Here is a 7036-nt window from a genome sequence, read left to right on the forward strand (position 1 = left end):
CCGTGATGTTTGTGGGCACCCCTCAAGGGCCACCCTAACTGCCCTGTGAAGACATCGCGGGCCAATGCCATCGGGGGACAATCAGCGGTTACTACACGTACCTGACTCTCATGGCCTCCCAACAGCAGCGGCTGTCAGGGTTCGGGTGGGTTTGGGCAGGGATCGGAGTGTGGGCGGGCGGAGGGGGGCAGGGAGGGGGGACCGGGCACACCGGAGACTCCATCTACTGAAGAAGTGGCTCGATACTCCCAGAAAACCCTGGATTTTCAAGAAAAGCAGAAAGCTGAGATTTTTAAAAAGTGTGTCATTCTCTCACTGAAAATACTGTTAAATTTTCATGTAAACACACAGCAAACCACCACCGTTAGGCCCGTGGCCCCCAGTAGCAAGGAGGGAGCCCTCTGGGAGGGAGGGGCGCGCTGAGGGCCAGGGCGGAGGCAGGACGCTGGTCAGGGTGTTTCTTCTCCAGCGCTGGCCGGATAGCTCTCTGTGGTCGCACGGCGGCTTCGCAAACCTTTCCTGTGTGTGTGGTGTTTACTTCTTTAAAGGCTGTGTGTCCCGAGCAACAAGCAAAGCCTTGACTTTCCCAGCCTCCCTGGGAGCACGTGGCCAGGCTCACCCAATCAGAAGCCTCTGCTGCGGACCTGGGAATGAGGGCGCCATGCAGACAAGGAGGCAAAGAATTCCAGGAGCCTGGAGAGGGTTGGGGCAGGGGGGTGGGCAGAACAGCCCATCTCAGGCCCTCACCCTGGGAGCCTGGTGTGCCAGGCCTGCCAGAGCTTCCCGACTTCAGAGGATCCTGGGTACATTCCTTCCCTCATGAAAGCAGCCAGGCCGGGTGCTACGGTTTGCAGTTGAAATTCCCACCAGACACGGGCACCTTTGCCCAGCGTGGAGCAACAGTCACCGAGCACCCAGCTTAAAGCCTGAGGTCATCTTTAGTTGCCAGCCCCCAGCCTACCCTTCAGCTCTGGGGCCCGGCCTGGGTGATGGGGAGGTGGGAACGGCGGAGAGGGGGGCCGGAGAGTGTGCCTGCCCCACCGCCTTCTCCCTGTGGGGGCCCTGGGAATAGGACAAGGTGGTCACGTGGGCCCTGTCGCTGGTGTGAGCATCGGATCTCTGGCAATACAGGAGGGTCCGAGACGACGCCTTCTGCCGCCGGGCGTGCTCGGTAAAGGGGGTCACAGCCGAGTGTCGTCCTGGCTGGCGACGAGGCTGAATGGCTGACTCCCCAGGTCTGGAGGCCCAGGCACGGGCTGACTGATCTGGAATAGGCTGAGGGCTGGCTTTCACTTTGATGCTGGTTCATCAAGAGACAAGCTGCCAGAGCTCAGCCCTCGCCGAGGCCCTCGTGTCGGTGGGTGGCTGGTTTCGCTTTCAGAGTGAGTTAGGCACGGCCCAGGCATGTCCTCCCACCCGGGGCTTGTCTGAACCGGGTCAGCTTGCACTCTGCTTACCGAACCCTGGCTCCTTGGGAGGGAAGGGCAGATCCCTCCCCCCTGCCTGGTGCAGAGTTCCCACCACAAGCCAGGGGTCCCGGGCAGGGGCAGGGCCTGTGTGAACCTGCATGGAGCCTGGCTGGTGATCCCTTCCCACCCACCCCCTGCCCAGCCCTAGGTGCTCCGTGACACTCTGCCCAACAGTCAAACCACCAACACCCCCACCCAACACCTGGCCAGAGAGGGGAACACTCATTTCTTCTCCTCAGTTCTTTGTTTCAGTCCCACTGGTCCTCCCGGGCCAGAGGCTCCTCCCAGGGGACGTGAGCCCGGCTAGGAGCCTGGAGACCTGGGTTTCGGTCCCAGTGGTGTCCCCCCCTCCCCAGCTCACTGGCCGCATGCCCCTCCCTTCAGTGATTCATCTGTCCTGGGGCTCCCGGAACAGGCTATGGCTAACTTGAGCCAAACGGAAGTAGCTAGAAGGACCTGGCCTGGTTCACAGGTTCTGGAGGCAGATGGAGACCAGACCTCAGGGCACAGGCTCCAGAGCGGCTGCCAGGGCCTGGCTGCCAGGATCCCTCCCAGGCACCAGTCTCCAGCTGCTGCTTGCTGTCTTCCTCCAGAATTCAGTCTCATTGGCCGAGATGGGGTCCGGCGCCCACCTGCTGGCTGGAGAAGGTGGGGTGCTTTGACCAAAGCTTGACCAAGATCACCCCTCTTACGGGATCTCCAAAGGGAAATGGGTGCTGCTACTAGAAACACAGGCCAGAGGGGGCCGGGCAAGCCCCAGCCCCAGGTGCCAGGCCGCCCTGTGCACCCGGCCCCCCAGCCCTGCGGGATGGGGTTGGGTCTGTGATGCTGAAAGTTCTCCAGGAAAAGCATCCCCTGATTAGAAGAATCCAAACTGGGCACCTCGCCTTCCTCAAGGAGGGGGACTGTCCTCAGCCCTCGGAGGGGCTCCTGGCACGGGGAGGCCTGGCCCTCCCGCTCCCCGCTCCGTTCAGGAGAGAACCAGGCAGGGAGGGCTGCCACCTGAGTGGGAAGGAGGGAAGTCCACCTCCACCCCAACGTGGCCCTGACCCAGTGACCTTGATTTCCCGGGCCTCCTGGAGCTCATGAGCCAACCTGAAAGCAGCCGAGGGGAAGCATCCCAGGGGTGCTGTGTCACCACCGTGGGGTGAAGCCGGGGGGACACTGAGGCTGCTGACTCCTCGGGGCCCAGCTGCTCCAGGAAATGACCTCCAACTGGAGCTGGGGTGCACCCGGTGCCCCTGCCTGAGGCCCAGGCCACTCCTGACGGAGGGGGCGATGTGTGCTCCCAGACCATTCCCATAGTCGCCATGTGGGGCCCCTCAAACAGGCCTGGAAGGTGGAAGACAGACCATGGCACGGTGTGCAGAGGGGGTGTATGCAGGGGGGGCGTGCAGGGGGTGTGTGCAGGGGAGGTGTGCAGGGTGTGTGTGTAGGGGGGTATGCAGGGTGTGTGTGTGCAGGGGGGGTGTGTAGGGGGGTATGCAGGGTGTGTGTGTGCAGGGGGTGTGTGTAGGGGAGGTGTGCAGGGGTGTGTGTAGGGGAGGTGTGCAGGGAGGGCATGCAGGGGGTGTGTGCAGGCGGTGTGTGCAGGGGGGCATGCAGCAGGGTGTGCAGGAGGAGGGAGCTCGCAACGGCCGAGCTGAGGTGCAGGCCTGGCCAGTGCACGGCGGCTGGAGGGGGACAGGGCAGTTCGACCGGAGGATGTGGTTCAGGCCTGTGGTTCCAGCCCAGAAGCCCGCCGGCACCCTGGCTGAAGTCACCTGTGCCTCCTGCAGGAAGCAGGGGGCGGCGAGAGTGGAGGGGGCGGGGGAGCTGTGAGGTGTGTGGTTTAGGCTGTGAAGCTCACACCATAGCAAGTCCGGACACTTGCTATGAGGGGGCTTGTGAGCCACCCATTGCCACCAGCCCTCTTCCTGTTTCCTTCTCAGCTCCCCCCGAATCGCCCTCCACCTGCCTTCCGCGGGGCCCAGAACACAGACCCCCGAAGAGGTGCCGACAGCCCACCTCACAGAGATCAGACGCTGCAGCATCACCGAGCCTCCAGAGAGCAACGCACCCTGAAGGATGGGAAGGCAGGAAGTTCTAGAAGCCATAGTCTTCCCCAAGAGATGGCAGCTAGCCACACTTCCCCAGCCCTTGCTGCGCACCAGGCCCACCGCAGACGCGTTAGCTCCCGATATGCCACGCGAAGGCCCAGCAGCAGCGGCGGCCCTGGGAGCTGGGCAGGCGGGCGGTATCTCAGCTGCGGAACCTGCATCTTAACGCGATCAGCAGGTGATCTGTGCGCACGAGGACGTCTGAGAAGCCTCGTGTTTACTCACTTCGTCCTGGCAGCAATGCTTTTGAGCAGGTCCTCTTAGTACCCATTTTACAGATGAAGAAACTGAGCAACAGAGCACTGAGGTATCCTGCCTGAGGCCGCTCAGGTGTTAAGTGCCAGGGCTGGGACTCGAACCCAGACCGCCGGGCTCCAGGAGACATGCTCCTAACTTCTGGGCTGCTGCTGAGTTTGGAAGGATGGGAGGCACTGCTGGCTATGCGGCTCTGGCCTTCCAAAACCTTCTCTGTCCTCCCGCCATGGCTCTGAGCCCCGCCTCTCCAGGGAGAGTGAATCACGCTTCCCCAGGCATAGCTAGCGGTCAGCATGGAGCTTTGGTCAAGTATCTGTGTCATCTCAGCTCTGGGCTGAGAGTTATGGCGGCTGAAAAACCGCTCAAGACTCACGCCAGCCTCAGGGGCCTGGGCCCGGGCCTGGTGGAGGAGACGGGGAGTAGGGTGCGTCTGAGTGCAGCAACAAGACCTAGAGCTTGCGTCAGGTGTCCAGACGCCCCCGGGCAGCTGCCTATTCATAGTGGGCTTCGTGGAGGAGGAGGCTTTGAGTCAGGCCTTGAAGCACACAGAACAGCTAACACAGGCCCAGGGTCAGACACCAGCTTGTGCCAGGGGGCAGAGGCAGCCGTGGACACAGACGTAAAAGGCCCGTGTGGCTTACGCAGATGCCTGGAGCTTAAACACCCTGAGTCCAACCCTCATCCAATGCCCACTCCCCACCACAGCATCTCGCTCCCAGGGCCCAGACTCCCTAACATTCCCTCCCAGAGGAGGAGCCGTCCCAGCTCTGGTGTCCACGCGGTGCGTTTGTCCCAGCACACCTGGCCCCGTGGCTCCTTCTGGCAAACCCGAGCCACGGAGCTACAGCAGCCCAGCTGCTACCCGAGGAGTGAGAGACACCTCACATGCCCAAGGGCAAGCCCCCACAGCCCTGGGCATTCGCAGCCCTGCTCCTGGAAATGCCGCCAGGGTCTCCCCACCTGGAGGACCCCCCACGGCTCTGCAGGGACAGCACTGGAAGGGCCCCTCCGCACCCGGCCCCTCCCTGCCTGGAGGAACCCCAAGGCTGGTGCGTCCACACACACAGCAGTGTGCCCCTCCGATGGCCGCTCCTCTGAAGGCATTGAGCACGTGTGTGTTATAAATGGAGTCTGGGCGGGGAGCGAGGCTGACGCACTCCAGGCGCAATGCGCGTGATCCCCACTCTACCCTGATTTCACGGTAGAGATGAGGACACCGGGACACGGACAAGTTTGGCTGATTCGGTGGAGCTCTGAGCACCACATACGGGATTCCTTTCCCCCTTCACACAGCTCACCTCCTTCAAGCCCGCCTCTGGATATTACACGCAAAAGATGCTCCATAATTGCTTTAAGAATACTTGAGCTCAATAAAACGCCACAAGGCACAATGACATGTGGGTCCAGAAGCTGCCACCAGAGGGCGATGCTTGCTTCTCCGCTGCCTCTGCACAGAGCCTGTTCTGTGGGAGGGAGATGAGGCCAAGGCAAGGAGAGCCGCCGGAACTGGACAGTACCTTCTTCCTCCCTGGGAGTCCCAGGGGCCCGGGTGACAAGAGGGGAAAGAAGGCAGGACCCTGGGTTCCAGGAAGAAAGCATGAGGGGAGCCCAAGGAAAAAGAAAGGCAAGACCGGTGACCTGCAAGGGATCTGGGTCAAGTCCGTCCCTTCTCTGCACAGACGATGAGTCTGAGATCAGAGGGGTGTAGCTATCAGCCTCAGGTCACACAGCAGAGTGAGGCTTGAACCCTGGCCTCCAGCCTCCCAGAGCCCTTCACCTCACTTAACATCCAGAAAAAGCAGGGAACTTAACACAGGTGGTTTCTCATCTTCCTTTAGCGGGTGCAGTTTTACCCCCTTCTCCTGGCCCTGACTGCTAGGGCTCTTGGGGCAGCCCCAGGCCCCAGCCCTCTGGTCCCTTAGCTCTGGTGATGGCGTCCACCCCTACCTCCAGCCTCAACTGCCCTGGAGTGCTGAGGACTCACAGTCCTGCACCCCAAGCCCTGACCCGCATTCTCTGTCCTCCCTCCCCCTTATCCATCCATCACGCTGCCTCCCAAGTACCATTGCCATGCCCTTGGCCCAAGCCACTGGCCTCTTGAAAATAAAATCACCTAAAAGCATGTCCCTCACAGGGTTCTTACTGCACTTATCATACGACATCACCTGCCCGCCCCAAGACCCAGGCTGCCGTCCCTGCCCCTGGCTGCCTGGTAGTGTCTCGAAGGCTCAAGGCTCTAGGCCAGCCGTGGGCAAACTATGGCCCGCGGGCTGGATCCGGCCCATTTGAAATGAATAAAACTAAAAAAAAAAAAAAAAAAAAAAAAAAAAGACCGTACCCTTTTATGTAATGATGTTTACTTTGAATTTATATTAGTTCACACAAACACTCCATCCATGCTTTTGTTCCGGCCCTCCGGTCCAGTTTAAGAACCCATTGTGGCCCTCGAGTCAAAAAGTTTGCCCACCCCTGCTCTAGGCTCTCCCCGACCTGGGCCCTCTCCCATGCTGCCCCGTTGGCCTGTGGTCACTCTCTCAGAGAGTCCTTCCCCGGTCAGCCCCACCCTATCTAGAGCCCACGTGGGCCTGCTCAGTGCAAGCGCCTGCCCTTTCCCCCAGCGCCTGCTCACTGGTAATTGGCTGGGCATTGGCGGCAGATTTGCTTAGTGTCTGCCTTCCTGGCTGGACTGGGCTCCTTGAGTACATAAGTCAAGTCCATGGAGTCCCATAGCATTTCTGGCACCTAAAGCCACGTGTGGCTCAGGGAGGTGCTCAAACTGTATTTGTTGATAGGATGATTGGATGGAAGGATGAGTGGATGGATGGATGGATGGAAGGATAGAAGGATGGAAGGATGGATGGATGGATGGATGGATGGATGGATGGATGGAAGGATGGGTGGATGGATGGATGGATGGGAGGATGGAAGGATGGATGGAAGAATGGATGGAAGGATGGGTGGATGGATGGATGGACGAATGGAAGGATGGATGATTGAATGGATGCAATGAAGGAAGGAAGGAAGGAAGGAAGGAAGGAAGGAAGGAAGGAAGGAAGGGAGGGAGGAAGGAAGGAAGTCCTTATTATTAGGGTGAGGAGATATCTATTCATTCTTTCATTAATGCCACAGGGATTTACTGAGTTCCTGCTGGCAGCACCGTGCTGGGCACTGTGGGAGTTTCAGGGACGTGTGCGACTTGAAATCTGCCTAATT

The sequence above is a fragment of the Myotis nattereri genome, assembly GCF_964212035.1.
Source record: "Myotis nattereri genome assembly, chromosome: 2".
NCBI classification, from domain to species: Eukaryota; Metazoa; Chordata; class Mammalia; order Chiroptera; family Vespertilionidae; genus Myotis; species Myotis nattereri.